The sequence below is a fragment of the Hypomesus nipponensis genome, chromosome 2 (genome assembly GCF_054491055.1).
Source record: "Hypomesus nipponensis isolate SF chromosome 2, ASM5449105v1, whole genome shotgun sequence".
NCBI lineage: Eukaryota > Metazoa > Chordata > Actinopteri > Osmeriformes > Osmeridae > Hypomesus > Hypomesus nipponensis.
Genome location: NC_140362.1, coordinates 6,063,001 through 6,081,823, shown reverse-complemented (window position 1 = coordinate 6,081,823; position 18,823 = coordinate 6,063,001). Strand labels below are relative to the sequence as shown.

Here is an 18,823-nt window from a genome sequence, read left to right as displayed (position 1 = left end):
TGGGCTTCACCTCCAAGGCCTTGAAAAGAGTAGACCTCCATCGGGTCTTCATCACACCAAACGCTCTCTCGACTATTGTACGCCCCCTTGATTGATGGTAGTTAAATCGTTGCCTCTCCCGTCCATTCACTGGTTCCTTGTATGGTGTGATTAGGCAGATAGGAGTCTCCAAACAAGGATATCCACCATCGCCAAGCAGGAAGTATCCAGCGGGAGGGTACCTTTTAGACAGGTAAAACAGGCTATTTTTTTAAACCCGGGTGTCATGTACTGATCCTGGGTATCCAACAAACACATCTAGAAATTTGCCAGATGCATCACAAATGGCCTGCATGTTTATTGAGAAAAACCCCTTGTAATTTAGATAGTCCAAAGTCCAAGATAGTGTAGTGATGGGGGCTTAATGCAAATGTGACAGCCATCAATGGCACCCACAGCTTTATTAAAGACTGGATTCCTCGCTAGTTTGCCAAATCCGAGTCCAATATTGTCCAGATCTGCAGGTGTTGGGAAAGAGATGGCTCGATGTAGGTTGCTCCAAATGTGTTGAGCGGTTTTGTGTATGACTCGGTGGACTGTTGCTCGGGGTACATTGAATACCCGTGACACTACACGATATGACAGTCCATGAGCAAGCCAGTACACATAGATGAGGACCTCCAGTTCATGACCCCAGCCATGATCCTGCTCGCTTTTCAGCAGTCTCTGCAGGGCATGTACGGCCCATCTGCACAGTCTGAAGTCCTCCATTAGCTCCAGCTCTACATTTAACCACAACCGAAGGATGGGCACGTTGATATTAAGATGACAGTAGGTCCACTAGTAGCCACTCTGAAGAACAAACAATAATCAATATTATTGGACAAAAGTCACCAGCTTCAACATGCAGAGGCCTAGGCTTAACTTCACTGTTTTACCAATGAATTGTGATGTCTCAAATGAAAAACAAGTTGGCCTAATCTAGTTGAACTGTTTGTTGAGTGCTTGTGTTTGTTATTCTTCCTTAATTTCCGACATAAGAGATGGCAATAATAACATAGAAGAACAAATAACTTTTTGTTTTTATTTACATTAACCATGATCGCCACTGGGCTAATGTTACTACTAAACAATAACAACAGGTATCTCTCTTTGCGAGAAGGCAATAATAGCTAACGTTACGATAACTAGGCTAACTGTTAACACAAAAGTCATTCAAATTTTTACTGTAAATAACTGTTTCAACAGAAACGTTAGCTAAATTTGTTCCATACACTATAACGTTATGATGTGAACGCACCTCGTGCAGGTTAGACTAACGTTAACACATCACAATCATACCAGTTAAGTTCAGTACAACGTAAAATTTCTAAAACAAATGTACATACCTGAAAGACATCCACCATCGCTAGTTGGTGTCGAAGCAGTCATCTGTTTGTTTCATTTCTTCTCTGTTGGTTGTTTAAACGGAGAAGGATGATAAAAGCTAACAGAACAGCTGGAGCCGGCATTTTCATGAATGGAATTACTACTACTACTTTCATTGATGCGTGTGACGTAGGTGAACTTGTTGGCTACTAATGACGCAATGATGCATCGAGTGGTGTCCCATTTCGCAGGTAAAGATTTCAATCCCTTAACACTTCACACTCCGTTGTGAAGGGGCACTCCCCAGAATTGAAGTGCTAGGGTGAAGTGCTAGGGTGAAGTAGTAGTATTGGGACAGGGCCTAAGAGCAACACAACTACTACCAGTATTGATACTGCTATGTCTTATGCCATTACTACAACTACTAATTCTGCAGATGCTGCTAATATCTCTTTTACCAACTACTATGCTAATGGAACTGTTTTGTTCTACTACGCCACTGAGTGCGTTCACCTGACCATTAGAAACCTGATAGCAATGTTGGTTTATGCCAATAATACGATTACTCTGTTTACGAGTGTAATTAGTTTTGTGATTACTCAAACATGTCTACATGATTATTTTTATAAATTGTTGTATGCTCCACGGATAAAACTTGCACCATCATCCTTCTGCAACAAAGTGTCGCTGTGTCTTCCTGTATCGGCCCTACTGCTGTATGTTTCATTCAATCAACACATTGAATCCTACTAAGAAAGCCGAGTAAATGCACTCAATGATAGGCTACATCTGCTACTGATATTACTATCCCAACTAATTTCAGCTGTTCAAACTATAATATTGTTGTTACGACTAACTAGCCTACTTCTGCTTCTGTTTAACAGTTGTAGGCTATTTAAGCTCTTAGCTTTGTTGATGCAGTTCAGCTTCCACACTACCTCTTGAAATACAACTATGTCTTCAATTGCTTCATCACGTTCAAACGTATTCTCGCGCATTGTATTTAAGCACTTAGCTTTGTTAGATGATGCAGTTCAGCTTCCACACTCCCTCTTTTGTGTGAATCATATTTTTTTTTTTTTTATTTCAGCTTGCGGGTATTTTCTCATTTCTATATTTTCAGCCATTTCAAAAAAAGTATTTCAGATTTCAGCATTCCAACACATTTTCAGTAGGAAATGCATGTTGTAGTTGTGAGAATGCTGTTGTTTTTCAACTTCTGAGTTCTTCCGCCGTTTTTTGGCTTTTAAAGGGGCAATTGACTGCCAAACCGATTTTACCTTGTCAGTTGAATAATGACAGTTCGGTGGCATTAGAAGGGAAGCTTCCGAAAAATAGCCAGAAAACGAACAGCAGTCTGGCTTATTGCTAACGCCTGTCTAGATAATCTCTTTGAAAGAACTGGAGAAAGGCAGGTGCTTGATACAGGATACGTTAGCATTGCTAGTAACTGTTACTAGTGACACCTAGACTGTAGGCATGTAAACAAGTTTAGATTGCTAACGCAAGAGCATAGGTAGAATGTGATAATTTAGCCTCGTTTATTGGCAATGGGGCTAACGTTGATTCATGTTCCTGACTGTGTTTCATTCAAATAAATAACCTGTGTAATGTAAATCTACAATTCACGATGCAGGTTTGTCCAGATCTTGGTCATGTTATATTTCAGCAAGTTATTGAGAGCTAGCTAGCTAACTGAAGCCGAGTAGAATCAGGATATGGTTTGGTTGCTAAGCTGTAGCCTAACGTTCTACCCACCCAAGTCAATCCAGTTTGCTTCAACAACAGAAGTGGAAACAAGTAATGTTATCATTTCAAATTATATATAGTCAATCTGTTGAAAACAGTGTTGTGTAGACACAATAGATTTATTTGCGCATTTTTATTTCAAGTCTCCAACTTCGGTGTTTCAGCGAGTGCTACTTGGCAGTGTTGCGTTTTTGCTCCCCAGCTTCACTCGTTGAAAACAAACCAATCAGCGCACAGCTTATCTAAATATTAATGAGCATACCATAAAAGGAGAAAAGCTAGTGTTTTTTTCCTGGAACATTTCAGAGGATCTGTCAGTGGGCATAGAACAGCACCCGGGCCATTTTCAACCCAACCAATGTTACATACCCTATTCGGAGACCTTAAGGAACAGTGTGAAATACCCCAAAAACCCAGTCAATTGCCCCTTTAACTAGTCCTACATACTTTCACCGATTCCTACAATTTTTGTATCAAAACGTTCAGCTCCTTCAGGAGATGATGGCTATGACTTTTGGTATGTCTCACTTTTATACTTTTTAAAGAATTAAGGTTTTTGTGCAAATTATTCTCCCATTAAAAGTAATACTTAAAGGTGACATGACATGAAAACTTCATTTTATGAGGTTATTTAACATTAATATGAGTTCCCCTAGCCTGCCTTTGGTCCCCCAGTGGCTAGAATTTTTGATAAGTGTTCTTCTCCGCCTTTGACAAAATGAAGATTCAATTGCGCTGTTTGAAAATCTCCCCCGAGTGACGTAGATCGGGGGAAGGTTACCTCCCCTCTCTCTGCTTTGCCCGCCCAGATCATCTGGCCCACCCATGAGAAACTGAGCTACCATCGTGCAAGGGCGAGTGCCATATCGTTTTTTCGTGGAGAGACATCATGGCGAGCAAACAAACGAAGCATAACAGTTGCTCAGTGCTTGGATGTACAATTGCAAGCACACATCTTTTTTTAGTTCCTTCATCCGAGCCTCTGCACAACCCGTATCTTAGTTGTATTTTCGCTGGAAATGCCCCGACACAACTTCCCAAAGTGTTGTATGTCTCTGCGCCAAACATTTCCTCAACTTGAGCTAACACAAAGCTGGCCTTGCTTAAATTAAATTCTGGATCATTACTAAATCTCCTTGGTCAAGCTACAAACCTTGGACAAGTAAGTTAACTAACACTATATAATTTCGTTGCTTTACTGTATATGGTTACCTAGCTTGCTACCCTTAGAATGTGGCTGTTACATAAGCTCTGCAGCTAACAGCTAAATTAGTGTTGCTAACGTAAAGATAAATGGCATCAAGTGTGTGTGTGAATACAAACGCTGAACGCCAGTGTTGTACACTTCTTTGTTATTTGGATAACCGTTATGCTGTTGGTGTTATGGCGTGCGCGATATACGCCTTTCCCCTTATTGAAATTATTATGAGTGTGCACCTCTGCAAACCAGGGTGATCAGATGAGAATGGCAAAATTCGAGGCATATTACAGCAACGGGGGTACGAGCCATTGCGATACATCCGTTGTAAACATTAACGCATGTTGCCGCCCCTCTCCTCCTCATTAGCATTTAAAGCTACAGACACAGAAACAGCGCGTTCTGAAGAAAGCTGATTGTTGGACTACTTGAAGTGGCTATAAATCTGCACCATGGCTGAATTTCGGGAAAGAGACTTCAGATACAGTATTAAGGGACCAGTAAGGACTATATAAAAGCATCCAACAGCATGTCATGTCACCTTTAACTACTTCAGCATACTTTAAGCTAGAGACACCATTCAACCTTTAAAATGTTCACAAGACATTCAGCTATTCCCAAATGATTCCGCTTTTTTCAAATATTCAGCCAATTTTGATCAGGACAGTTTTAAATACATTAAAACTTTATGATTGAGCAGCCACTCTGCTGGCTGCTCTTTTTCTGATATTCAGCCAATGTAACATCTAAAGAGCTGACATTTACAGATTTTCAGCTACGAGCCTTGAAGCGAGAGCAGCCTTTCAAATTCTCTCACTAACTTCAATGGAGAGGTGGGTAAAATTCGTTAGAGAATTTCGAAAGTAGACGTGTTTTTAAACTGCTGGTAGAGTCGTATTTCTGACCGCACAGACATATAAAGGACATGTCTGGTTTCGGGAGAGTCTTGGGTCTCGGAAAATATTCTCATTTTTGGGATTGGACGTATAGTTTTGCGTCTAGGTTAACTTGTTTGAGGTGTGGATTCCAGCTAAATTTGTGATTCTCTCTGCACAGCTTGTTAGCGATCACAGCTGCGCCATCACCATGGCAACCAAACAGACACGCACCATGAAAGCAGAATTGGGTGACGTTCTGGAAACTGCCAAAATAATTGCATTTCTGACCGCACAGACACATAAAGTATATCAATGGTTTCGGCAGAGTCTTGGGTCTCGGAAAATATTAATATTTTTGGGATTGGACGTACAGTTTTGCGTGTAGGTTAACTTGTTTGAGGTGTGGATTCTACCTACATTTCTCATAACCAAAAACCGTTCAACTTTGTTTCCACAATCGACCAAATTGGCCAAACAAGGTATGTACATTGAGCTTTAAGTGTACATAATATAGTTTAGTCAAGACATTTCACCATTTATTCTTACACATGACAAATGGTTTTACATTGGCGAAATGGATGTACATGGGGAAGCGCTCCCCTCCTTCACTGCAGCATGCAAGACATGAGGCAGGGAGCACGAGTTAAATCCCCCACGGGGGCACAGACAGACAACACGGGGGTGAAGGGGACGGTGTTGGGTGGCAGCAACGCAGACGGCAGGTTCGACAATGCGTGTATGGAGCAACTTTATTGCGCCGCCTATCGAGCTACGCCTATGGCCTGAGGGCACGGTGATAAGTGGTATGGCGCGCCATGCCTGAACCTGCTTCGCTCATTTCAGTCAAGACACTCACGTGATTAATTTCACCATTTATTCTTACACATGACAAATGGTTTCGCATTGGCGGAATGGATGTACATGGGGAAGCGCTCCCCGCCTTCACTGCAGCATGCAAGACATGAGGCAGGGAGCACGAGTTATATCCCCAAACACCGACACCCCGCCAGTCTATACTATGTGTAGAGCGGAGCGTCGCTCCTCTTGAGACCGCATAACATCCCACCATTTACTGGTGATAAAATTCTGGATGCCCGGTCATGCTACCATTAAAGTGACTACGGCTGTGTGTGCGTATCCTTAACGTCGCATACCATCCAATGTGCGGTCCGCGGAGCAGGCCCACGCGCATGTCCCGCCAAAACCCAGCGCTCAACGCGACGTGCGCCCGCAACCGCCCCCGCGCCGCCCATCACTCCGGTATCCTTCTCATCCGACGCGAAGATGGATGTATGGGAAGGCAGCACCATGCCGGAACAGGGATACGTTATCTAGTGGGAAGGAACACAAAAGAAATGTGACAGCACACAGGCGCCACTCCTCCACATGCTGTTCCCGGCCGGTGTCCAGGCATCTCCTGAGGTACTCCCCTCTTTCAATAGAGCGTGCAGCTTGCATTCGCACTGGCGGCGGAGTTCCCACGAGACATTCTAGCACTAACGGTCCGGTAGCCTTCTCATCCTGCACGGGGCAGATTTATGCTACCTCTAGAGACCCGTCCTCTAGCGACCCGAGGATGTACGCAAAGGCGCCTGTATTCATGCACCAAATATGGGTGTTACATGAGGATGTGAGAAAAATGTGTCGGCGGCGCATCCGCCGTTCCCTGGGAGACCAGGGCATCTCAAAGGATATCTCCATGCAAGCAACATGGATTCCGATGGCCACTAGCGCATCAGAGCACGTCTGCGGATCACCACTGCTGCACGGAGATCCGAAGAGACATTCTAGCATTAGCAATGTACGGAGCCACCCAGCCCATCAGTTTCAGCGTAGACATGGGGCCTTCGCAGGTACGAATCGGCCGCCCCGATTCGGAAGGAATGCGCTGTGTGCAGCTCCGGAGACAGGCCACATTTCTCGCACAGGTTCCAGAGCCGCTGGGTGAACCATGGTCTGGTCATGGCCTTCCCAACCGCGTCGCTGGCGAATAGGGGCTCATCGGGTGTTGCCCGAGGGCGGCATGACAGGTACCGGCACATAGAGGAAAATGGACAGAAGGCACAGTTAGTTTGACCAATCACAATGGGAGTGCCCTTACATGTATCCGTTTTGCTGTGTTTCAGGACTATGGTGAACCCCCACTTCGCATTATTAAATCGGACATGGTGAGATCACCAGAAGGATCGAAGGAAGCGCATCTAGTGGTGTATTCGCCGCACCGCAGAAACCCGTAGAATGCCGTGAGAAACACCGTTTTGAGCAGAGCGTCGACGTACACCCCAAAGTATCCCCATCTTAGAGCAGAAACCAGTTTGTGCAGTATGGGGAGTGTGATGGGGAGGCGTTTGTCTTTCCTTTCGGGCCTCTGCTTGCGTAGACCATTCTTGAAGAGGCGGACAGCCAGGCTCCCCAGAAGGTTGCCTGCCGAAGGATCCACGCACCGAAGGTGGAACTGGACACCTGCCACCGATGCCTTGATGGACGATGGTTGCAGCTTACGGGATTCGAAGCAGTGTACCATGAAAGCGCTCAGCACTGAAAGATTCACAGGCAAAGGGCTTTCAGAGAAAGCACTGCAGTACGTGGAAAATTGAAGCCAGGCAGAATCGTATGATTTTAATGTAGAGGAGCACACACCCAACCTCATGTAGCGACATGCAGATAAAACATGCTGTTGTAGCACCTCAGCAGACCCAACCGACCCTAGTCTAGTACGGCTTGGTGGAACATGGGGCATACCAGGCCGGTTGGTGACGAGTGAGGGCGTAGCATGTGGAAGTCCTGCAATTTGAATCGGGATAGGGAATCAGCGCTTTGGTTGGCAAGCCCAGGGATGTAGGCTGCGCGCAATACAAAATTGCCCAGGACGCTTGTCCAGGTGAGGGGCCAGACCAGTCGGTTAATGAATGGCACCGAAGACCTCCCCTTATTAATAATGCAGACCGCTGCTTCATTGTCGCAGAACACGGTGATCTTTTTCCTGCACCATAAATGCCCCCACAAAAGACAGGATATGACAATTGGGTATATTTCGTGAAGCACGCTTGAATGGTGCTCCGGCGGAAGAGACAGGATCTCCTCGGGCCATGCAGCGCAGAACCACTCACGAACGTGGTAACCCCCGAACCCGACGGACGGGGTGGCGTTGGTGTAGAACTCCAGGGCGGCGGACGTTTTCTACTTCATCGTTATAGAAAAATGAAATGCCATTCCATTCGGCGCACAGGAGAGCCCAAAAGGCTAAATCCGACCTGCACCCGAGGTCGAGTGCCAGGGTGTCCTGCAGGTTTTCTACGGTTTTGCATAGGTCGAGGAGCCTAGAAACGAAAGCGCGCCCTTGAGGGATGATGCGCATTGCGAAGGTTAGATGCCCTAGCAGAGACAGCAATTCGCGTTTACTCATGGAGTAACATGAGTTACTCGGATGCGCTCGAGTTTCTCCGCTGGCAACGAGGCCTTCATTTGTACGCTGTCCAGCTGAATGCCAAGGAACTGGAGCAAGGTCAGCGGACCAACGTTTTTTTCGTCAGATAACGGGACGCCCAGTGAGTCAAAAGTTACTCGCAACACGGAAATGCAACGGGCCGGAGGCGAACAAGGAAAATCCACCACAAAAAAATCATCCAGAAGGTGCAGGACAAAAGGCAATTTGAGCACATTTAACAGGATCCAGCACAGCGCTTCCGACAGCGTGTCGAAGATGCGCGGGCTGCTGCGGCAGCCGACCATTAACCGAACAGAAAAATACAGCTTCCTGCGCCAGCACACACCGAAAAAATGCCATTGAGTGGGGTGGGGTGATATGACCTTAAACGCATCGGTCGCGGGCGCTTGGCTTGGCAAAGCGGCCTGCGATTTTAATTATATGGATTGCGTTATCCACACGGGCATAATAAAGAGAAAAAGGCCCACGCGTATAAAGCTGTTGATACTTGCCACCGCGGAGCCGACAGGTCCACTATCAGGCGTTTCTTGCCTGAATATTTGCGCGTGGCTACGCCTATGGGGCTAACCCTGAACAACGAGAAAGGGGATTCATCGAAAGGCCCGATCATGAACCGTTTGTCTCTTTTAGAAGGAGTGTGTCCATGACCCCCTGCTCATGAAGTGCACTCTGTAGGTTGCTACATTCATATTTGACAGTTGGCAGCTCAGATAGACCAGCACGAACCCCATGAGTCAGACTATCCCGTGGAACAGAATATGGACACATTTAATTCAGATATTAAAAGTATCTTACAGGCTTTACGTCCAAGATGTAAGATGGAGCTGACTTCATGCTGCATTTACTCCATCCCTGACTTCTTCCCGATGCAGTAGGTGGCAAATAGTGGGTCAGCATCTTGAGGGCTGTGAAGGACTTTGATTCTAAAGAAAGCGCAAATTTAATTTGTTGGCAAAAACTAAATAAGTCCTTCACACAACAGAATACAGAAAATGCTTCATACATTAACCATTATACAAGGAATTTATTGTCACCCCAATTTTTTTAATAAATATTGCTTGCAACTTACCAGCACTCTCAGGTTGTGGTGGTCCTTCAACATTCTTTTCCAGTGCAGCCAGCTTTAGCAACTTTGGGACAATGGTAGCTTCCCATTTGCGGAGAAAGAGATCTGCTTTCCCTGGAAACATTTCCCCAAAGTCCTTGTCGGTCTGAAGAGTTGTAATAACCGACAAGACATAAGTAATGTACGCAATCACTAAATAAATACAACTGAAATACATCGCCATGAAAAGGATAAAAGAGAACACAGTTTGGTTATTAACAATTAAGCTCCTACCCGCTAATAAAATCAGTCCATGAAGAAAATGTACTTACAATCCCCTTTTTTCAACAAGGTAGCTAACAGCAGTTGTTACCAATAGCCTTCCCCATTTCTCAGTAAGAGTCCCGTTCTCCTGATAGAACGCCAAAATCCGGGGGTCTTTCTGTCATAGATGACTTTTGAAATTCTCCGGATCAAGATCATTAGCTGATCTTGAACACTAAATTAACATACCAAGCCAAAAACAGTTTAAACAAAATCAGTTATGCTCTAAATAAACTTCAGTCAAAACTCAAGAACTTCTGAAACATAATCATCAATAATTAAATGTAATTATGTAAAAAATAAAAAAATAATTCTAGCCCCGGTAGACACCAACTTCTCACAACTTACCTCAATATGATTAGTCAAATCAGCATCCGGATTCAGTACAGCCACAGAATTCAGAGGCATGGTAGTACACTAAAAGTTTTAGGAATTAGAAAGAGGTGTTAAAAAACAATGCTGACATTACTACTTTGCAATTAATGTCCTGTAACTCACATGCAACAATTTAATAAAACTAACATTGAATAGTTAGGATAGAATGGGATTGAGCATATTTATTATGTAGTATCTTTAAATACCACAGTATACATACCTGCGTGTCTGTGCTACAGCTACCAGCAGTGTATGTCTGACTTAACTGACTTGAATTGAATTTGGAATTTATCCATATGTTCAATATGACTGTTCACATCAGTGTCCACGTATTCATTGAAGTCAGCAGAATTTAAGAATTCTAATAATTTCTGCTTGGCAAGGTAATAACGATGTACTGGCATCAATGACTTCCTTGGCGGTCCTGACGGTGTGTGTCTTTTTGCAGATTTCTTGCCCATCCAAGAACACAGCAGTGAGGGATTTTGGAGAATCTATCATTTTACTGTAAACATGAAAGAAAAATTATGAATATGGTTTCACACGAACATTATTCATGTTCTTACGCATTAATTTAACTAGCAGTTGTTTTTACAGAAGCGTAAAACCAAGGGATGCTATCGTACCTAGCGTACTGTAGGGTGTTGATCACCTCCAAGAATACACTAACAAATAAGAAAATAAGTACATCGAATTCAAGACTGAAGCTATGTACCTTTTTGTTTCACATCCTAACGTCGTAAAACTGCTAATGATATGCCTGTTGAATATGCATTTTCAAACTAACTAGGTAACCCTAGGTAGCTTTACCTTTACAGTACATTTGGCTAAAACGGCGCGAAGCTCGTGCTTCGCTAGACTGAGGTGAACATGCAAGCGCCACAAAAAAGGCAACCTGCTAACGTTAGACTAGATGGCCAGGAATATGTGATTGCTGTTTTAGTGCCATTGGCTAACTACTATACACGTTAGTTACAACGTGTTATGTTTTACACCCCTTGCTATTATCGGGAAAATAAACAGGAAATTTGGAAAGTTGTTTTCACATATTTTCTCTTGATGCTTAGCAAAAGTAGCTAACGCTAACCGTTTGTGTTGGCATATTTAGGCTAACTAAGTCAACGTTCCTGAGTTCGCTAACATAAAACGAACATTGTTTTCTTATGTTAGCTACACCTGACACAATCCCGCAGTAAAACTCATACGCGATATTATTTTCTTTTAACAAATATTATAACCTTTACTTTACTGAACTTACCTCAATGAAGAGAAGACCAAACTGCTGCAGCCATCTCAAACTCATTTCAAACTGAGGCGAGGAAGCGCGTGACGGATCTAGTGATTTGATTGGCCAATTTATTTACACAATGTTATGTTGGATATCTGTGTACCCAAAAACCCCAGAGATGCTGCGATTTAACACAATATTTGTTAAAATCATCATTACACAAACATTGTGTTGATTTCTAACACATACGTTTTAAGAGTGCATGTTCATTTTAATACCAAGTTTTTTTGTATACAGTATACTAACTTTTTACAGCAGTGAGAGAAAGATGGATGTATGTCCACACAAAAGTTGTATTATAAATGTTTGCATGCATTTCTGCTTATGACAAGGTAAATACAGTTAAATTACCCCAAAATTTCCAGTTTATTCCTGTCAATTCCCGTATATTCCCGTTAATTCCTGTGGAAAGTTTCCCGAATATTCCCGGAATTTTGCAACCCTAGTTGTAAATGAGTAAAAAAATTATGCTTTTATATCTATGTAATCTTTATAAATAGTAAGTAGGCTATGCATTTTTATATAAAATATACAGAAATATCAGTTGTAAAATGTAATTTAAATACGGACCCCTGCAACCAACGCAAGCAAGCACACCCTACAATTTCTCCAGAAATTGAATCCTTTCTAGTTAATCAACTTCTCCCATTGGAGTCTATGGCAGCCCCTAGAACCGTATGGTAAAAAGTTGTGAAATTTGGCACACTCTTTAAGCACAGTCCCCTCTTTATATTCACCAAGGTTCATGTCTCCCATTGGAGCACTCTAGCGCCACCAACTGGTCAAAGTTGAACTTGTGTTTACACACGTAACTTTTGAACCGTATGACCGATTTTCATAAAGGAGGTACCATTGGATTCCCTGGGTCAAGACGAGTTCAACACACCCTTATGACGTCAATTTCCAGTTATATAGATTTTCCGCCATTTTTAATTTTAAGAAAAGTTTTTTCGCTTCTCCCCCTTCAATTTTTGTCAAATCTTCCCCAGAATTGTCAGACATCCTCGTCAGAGCAACTTTCACAGAAGTTATCAAACAATTCAAAAACCGTTTGTCCAGTACAGCCAATCAAAATCGGCAACAAAGCAACCAAACAGGAAGATGGATCATATCTTAGCTAATCTTTGAGAAATCAACACCAAACTTGGTATGATGACTTGGAACCCTCTTTTGAGGCTGTCCAATTAATTTGGTGTCATGTGATTACTGGGTGTGGCCGCAGGAAGCAAAAATGTGTTTTGGCCAATAACTGTTGATTTGTTTGCCTTTATTAAGTGATTCCTTTGTTTCATGATATCTTGGGACATACCGTGTGTGACCCATCATCATTTGTGATAATAGCCGAATTGATGCGGCCGCCATTTTGAATTTATTGAAAAAGTTTTTTCTCTACTCCTCCTACACATATTGTCCAATCTTCACCAAATTGTGCAAAGATTATCTTCAGACCAAGCCTCACAAAGGCCATGACATGATTTTTTGATTTTCAGAACCGTTTGCCCGGTACAGCCAATCAAAATGTGCCATTACAGTTTTTCTGAATTGCTAAAACACTAAAACCCATTGGCTGAACAAAGTTATCAGTTGCCTAAACTCATGTAGCTAATTGTGCTGTCTGTTGTCAATACCTTAAACCATTTCACATGGTAAAACACAATTTGCAAATCTCACATAGACTTTTCAGCAAAACTCAAAACACATTCTCATTCTCAAAACACATTCTGCACTCTAATGCACATGTCATCCATACTGGTAAACACAAATGGCAACAATCAAATACAATAAACACAACCACTCAAAATTGATTTCACTTGTTTTTAAATGATTTGACACAACCAATAAGCCAGCAAACAGATTGTTGAAGGTGGGAAAATATTCCTTGTGATGTCAATGACCCTGACCCAGCCCAAAGACAAGAAGAAGCACATTGATCACATGTTTACACCTTTGATTTCTGTCCCTTTTACAGTATAGTATTGTATACTGTAGTACAGTGCATTGTAGACTCTATACTGTACAGTTACGTAACAAATGGTATGGCCCTGAACATTGCACTTTCCATTTGTTACAGTAACAGTACTGAATGCTCAATAGATTTAGACTGGTTGCAGGTTTACAGTTTTTCACAATAGCTAAAACACATTCTTGAAACAGTCACCCATTTTCTCAAAACTGTAAACACAAAACCTCATCTTCAAGCACTATTTACAAAACCTCGAATTCTCTTGCAAAATGAAACTTTCGCCTCAAAACAGTTTTACCTGTCCTCAAAATCAAACTTTCACCTCAAAACTGATTTACCTGTGCTCAAAATCAAACACTGCTCTCAAATCATAAACAAAGTGATCAAAATGATATACACTATCAAGCAGTCAGTAAACAATACACCAAAAAATTGAAAACACATTGTTCAAAACATATAGTTCTCAAGGAGAAGTACATTTTTACGTAATCTCAAAACTAATTTCATATTTTTCCGTCATTGTCTTTTGATGAACGAAAACATGTTCTATCATAGTAGCTCAACATTTATCAGAAATTACTACTCTGCTTTGCTCTTTGCAATTGTTCTTGTTCTTTTTCCTCCTTGTACCCCTATACAGTACTATACTGGCCTTGCATAGTTTGTCACCAAAGGCCATTCTACAACGTCCCTGTTGGCAACACGAGTGGGGCAAAATGTTAGGGCAATCTGTTTGTTTTGTTACGCGTTTCTGGATTTTTTATTTCATAACAGTAATTTTCTATATCGGCCGATATATCAAAGTACTACTGTATACCCTGCATCTCATTACCCACAACTCACTCTTGTTCTTTGTTGATATAAACCTGCAACCAGTCTAAATCTATTGAGCATTCAGTACTGTTACTGTAACAAATGGAAAGTGCAATGTTCAGGGCCATACCATTTGTTACGTAACTGTACAGTATAGAGTCTACAATGCACTGTACTACAGTATACAATACTACAGTATACTGTAAAAGGGACAGAAATCAAAGGAGTAAACATGTGATCAATGTGCTTCTTCTTGTCTTTGGGCTGGGTCAGGGTCATTGACATCACAAGGAATATTTTCCCACCTTCAACAACCTGTTTGCTCTCTGAACTGGCTTATATTGGTTGTGTCACATCATTTAAAAACAAGTGAAATCAATTTTGAGTGGTTGTGTTTAGTCAATGACATGTTTTTTCTATTTGTATTTAATTTTTGCCATTTGTGTTTACCAGTATGGATGACATGTCCATTAGAATGCAGAATGTGTTTTGAGAATGAGAATGTGTTTAGAGTTTTGCTGAAAAGTCTATGTGAGATTTGCAAATTGTGTTTTACCATGAGAAATGGTTTAAGGTATTGACAACAGACTGCACAATTAGCTACATGAGTTTAGGCAACTGATAACTTTGTTCAGCCAATGGGTTTTAGTGTTTTAGCAATTTAGAAAAACTGTATATCAACTAAGAACAAGAGTGAGTTGTGAGTAGTGAGATGCAGGGTACTCTGATATATCGGCCGATATAGAAAAATACTGTAATGAAATAAAAAATCCAGAAACGCGTAACAAAACAAACAGATTTCCCTAACATTCTGCCCCACTCGTGTTGCCAACAGGGACGTTGTAGAGTGCCCTTTGGTGACAAACTATGCAAGGCCAGTATAGTACTGTATAGGGGTACAAGGAGGAGAAAGAACAATTGCAAAGAGCAAAGCAGAGTAGTCATTTCTGATAAATGTTGAGCTACTATGATAGAACATGTTTTTGTTCATCAAAAGACAATGATGGATAAATATGAAATTAGTTTTGAGATTACGTAAAAATGTACTTCTCCTTGAGAACTATATGTTTTGAACAATGTGTTTTCAATTTTTTGGTGTATTGTTTACTGACTGCTTGATAGTGTATATCATTTTGATCACTTTGTTTATCATTTGAGAGCAGTGTTTGATTTTGAGCACAGGTAAATCTGTTTTGAGGTGAAAGTTTGATTTTGAGGACAGGTAAAACTGTTTTGAGGCGAAAGTTTCATTTTGCAAGAGAATTCAGAGGTTTTGTAAATAGTGCTTGAAGATGAGGTTTTGTGTTTACAGTTTTGAGAAAATGGGTGACTGTTTCAAGAATGTGTTTTAGCAATTGTGAAAAACTGTAAGCCAGCAAACAAGAAGTTGGGTCGTATCTCAGCAAATCTTTGATGGATTCACACCAAACTTGCTGCATGCACTCGGAACCCTGTTCTGAGGATTTCTAAAGTGTGTTGAGGGTCATCTGACTGCTTGGCCACCACATTGCTGCTTGCAGCTATATTCTCAATTTGAATTTGATATTTGCCATTTGTGTTTACCAGTATGGATAATGTGCATTAGAGTGCAGAATGTGTTTTAAAAATAAGAATGTGTTTAGAGTTGTGCAGAAAATTCTAAGTGAGATCTGCAAATTGTGTTTTACCATGTGAAATGGATTAAGGTATTGACAACAGACAAGCACAATTAACAACATGAGTTCAGGCAACTGAGAACTTTGTTCAGCCAAAGGGGTTTTAGTGTTTTAGCAATTGAGAAAAACTGTAATACAGAGGATTGTTAACCTGTAGGGTTATTGAAAAAAAATACTGTAATTGAATAAAAAGTCTTCTTGACTCTGTGTTTCACGATGACCAGGAAAACGGATACAAATATTCAGGTACTGCTTTAGAGCAAGGTATACCCCTCTTATTATCTGGCATACAGTTGCCTTTGCGAGACCTTCTGCATCCCCAACACTGTACAAGAATGTCCCACAAGCAAACAAACGCAGAGCTATGCAGACGGACTGTACAATGGTCAAAGCCTGGCTGCGGTGGTTTTGCTTCCTTATGTGCGGTTCCAGCAGATTACAAACTATGCTGGGCCTGCTGAACCTATACCTCTCCCACGGATACTCGTCAGGGAAGCACAGCAAATTATTTCTGTCTCTGAAGACCCGTGGGGCTAGTGGGGTAAACGCTCTTTAGATTATCTGTGCACCTTCATCCACAGGGTTGTCGAGGAATGGACACACCATGATTGGTTATAACTTGTCTTTTGAAGCACTGCTTTTATAGTTTAGGCCTATGTAAATTAACCAATTGCTTTTAAAAACAGTTAAAGTTACTTTGATTTCTTAACTGGTTATTTTGATTAGCCTATATATACGTCAGTTAATTCATGCTGGGTCATATTGTAAGATAAAAAGACTGCACTTATGTTTCCGAACCACGGACAGAATAAAAGTGCGTAGAGGGCTGAAATACACTTGACGGAACTTTCTTTTAAGATTATGTTTCTGCCTGTTGGAAATTCTTTACAACACAGCTAAATTCAGCTAGACTTTAGCCTGACACGGAGCAGGCTAGTTCAGAGGTAATAGGTTTCCTTGGTTACTTAGCTAGCACTAGAATAAGCCACCTTAATGGATTGGAACTCTTGCTGAGATAAGCGAGACTTCGTTGATGGAATACCCCTCTGGCCTACATGAATTATTGAACAATTGCAAGAGTGTATGGCTGCAGCCTCCCGCCTCGTGCCCTCCCGTCTCATGCCCTCCCGTCTCATGCCTCTACTTTCAAAATAAAAGCTTGTCTGATCCGCTATTTCTCCTTCCTACTTTGGTGGACATGGTTTTTTTTTTAGCTATACTACAAACTAAAAATCAATTCTACGGCTGCAGCCTGGGAGGCCCGGTTGAGTTTAGGCATCACAACGACAGTTGAGGTTAGGATTAGTTTAAGGCCAGGAGTCGTAGCAGAGGTCGAGGTTAAGGTTAGGCACAACCACAACGGTTGGGGGACAATGATGGTCGGTACAGCACACCGTGCATTTTGTCACCTGCGGCGTGTTCGTTTTTTTAAAGACACTGATGTGTACCTTAAGGGAAATCACAAAAAGAAACCATCAAAGTCTGCAACCATAAATTGCTCTTGGTAACGTTAGCTAATATTCGCTAACAAATGACAACATGAAACGCTAATGCAGTTTTAAATGAAGGTCATCGCAGGTTTCATCAAATATACGTTAACATCAGGGACAGAACAATAACATCCAGAAATCAGCAAACAATATATTAATTTTTAAAAATCAATTTCAAGTTTTTCAATTTAGTGCAACAAACGTGCTCACAAACTTACCTTTAACTCCATCCGTAAAATAATTCGCGATTTAGTATTTTTGACCCTCTGAATTTACCGTTGGACAGCTTGGGCATGAGACGGGAGGGCATGAGACGAGAGGGCATGAGACGGGAGGCTGCAGCCATACCCATCTCAACAATTGCGGCAGAGCAGTAGTTCACTCATCCACCACTGGGTGGAACTGTTACCAAACACATAGAAACCCAAATATGACACCATATTACCATGCCAAGAGTGGTGTGTGAAAGATGACTGGCTCTGGCCATCTGTATGTGTGGCAGAGTGTGTGTGTTACTTTGTAAGTGGAGAATGCGTGTGTGAGCTAGTTTAGAAGTGGAGAGTGTGTGTGCAATGAGGAGAGAGGGTTGATTGTTGTAATTAAAGTTGTGATTTAATACGATTTCTTTCTTTTTTCTTAACTATCTATGTGTGTCAGTCGGTCTACCTATTACTTTCTCCCTTTCTCTCTCTCCTCTCTTTCTCTGTTTTGCCTTTTTCACCACTCTCTCTTTTCCACATCTTACTGTAATGATCAGTGAAAACATTTTTTTGGAGCCCAACTGTGAGGATTCCACTCCCAACCTCAACCCCTACCATGCCCCGCCTCCCCTCTATTGAGGATTTATGAAATTATGTGCTTTAAGTGTATAAAATAGTACATAAATGTCAAATAACTTTGACAGAGACCGTAAGTGCACTTTGTTACAGTAAAGTGCACATTACTCCTCTAAACCAGTCCCAAGAGGGAGGCTGAGGACTTTTAAATAACTCTTCCAGTTCACTCCTCATTAAAAGGTCTGGCGTGTAGAGACCAATGCTAAGACTGAAGGGATTAACTCTGCAAGCTCACAGACGAGGTGGCAAGTTACAATTTTATTTTAGAGGTCCACTTTAACAGCTTGTCCGAATAGGCTGTTTCTGCCATAGTTCAGCAATCCCTTTATAATGTCATTAGTTAAACTGTACTGTAGACAGAGAAAGATTTGATAGGTTAAGAAAAATTAATCACCTGCCTATTAAGGAACATCT

General features: G+C 41.7%; 1 long non-coding RNA gene across 1 annotated transcript; it reads right to left on the bottom strand.

Moving 5' to 3' along the window:
* Positions 1-8,563: 8,563 nt before the first annotated feature.
* LOC146300577 (uncharacterized) lies at positions 8,564-10,148 on the bottom strand. Its single transcript, XR_014729688.1, has 3 exons — positions 9,998-10,148; positions 9,690-9,831; positions 8,564-9,543 (listed from the first exon to the last, which is right to left on the bottom strand). It is a non-coding gene; the product is annotated as an uncharacterized LOC146300577 (long non-coding RNA).
* Between the last annotated feature and the right edge of the window lie 8,675 nt (positions 10,149-18,823).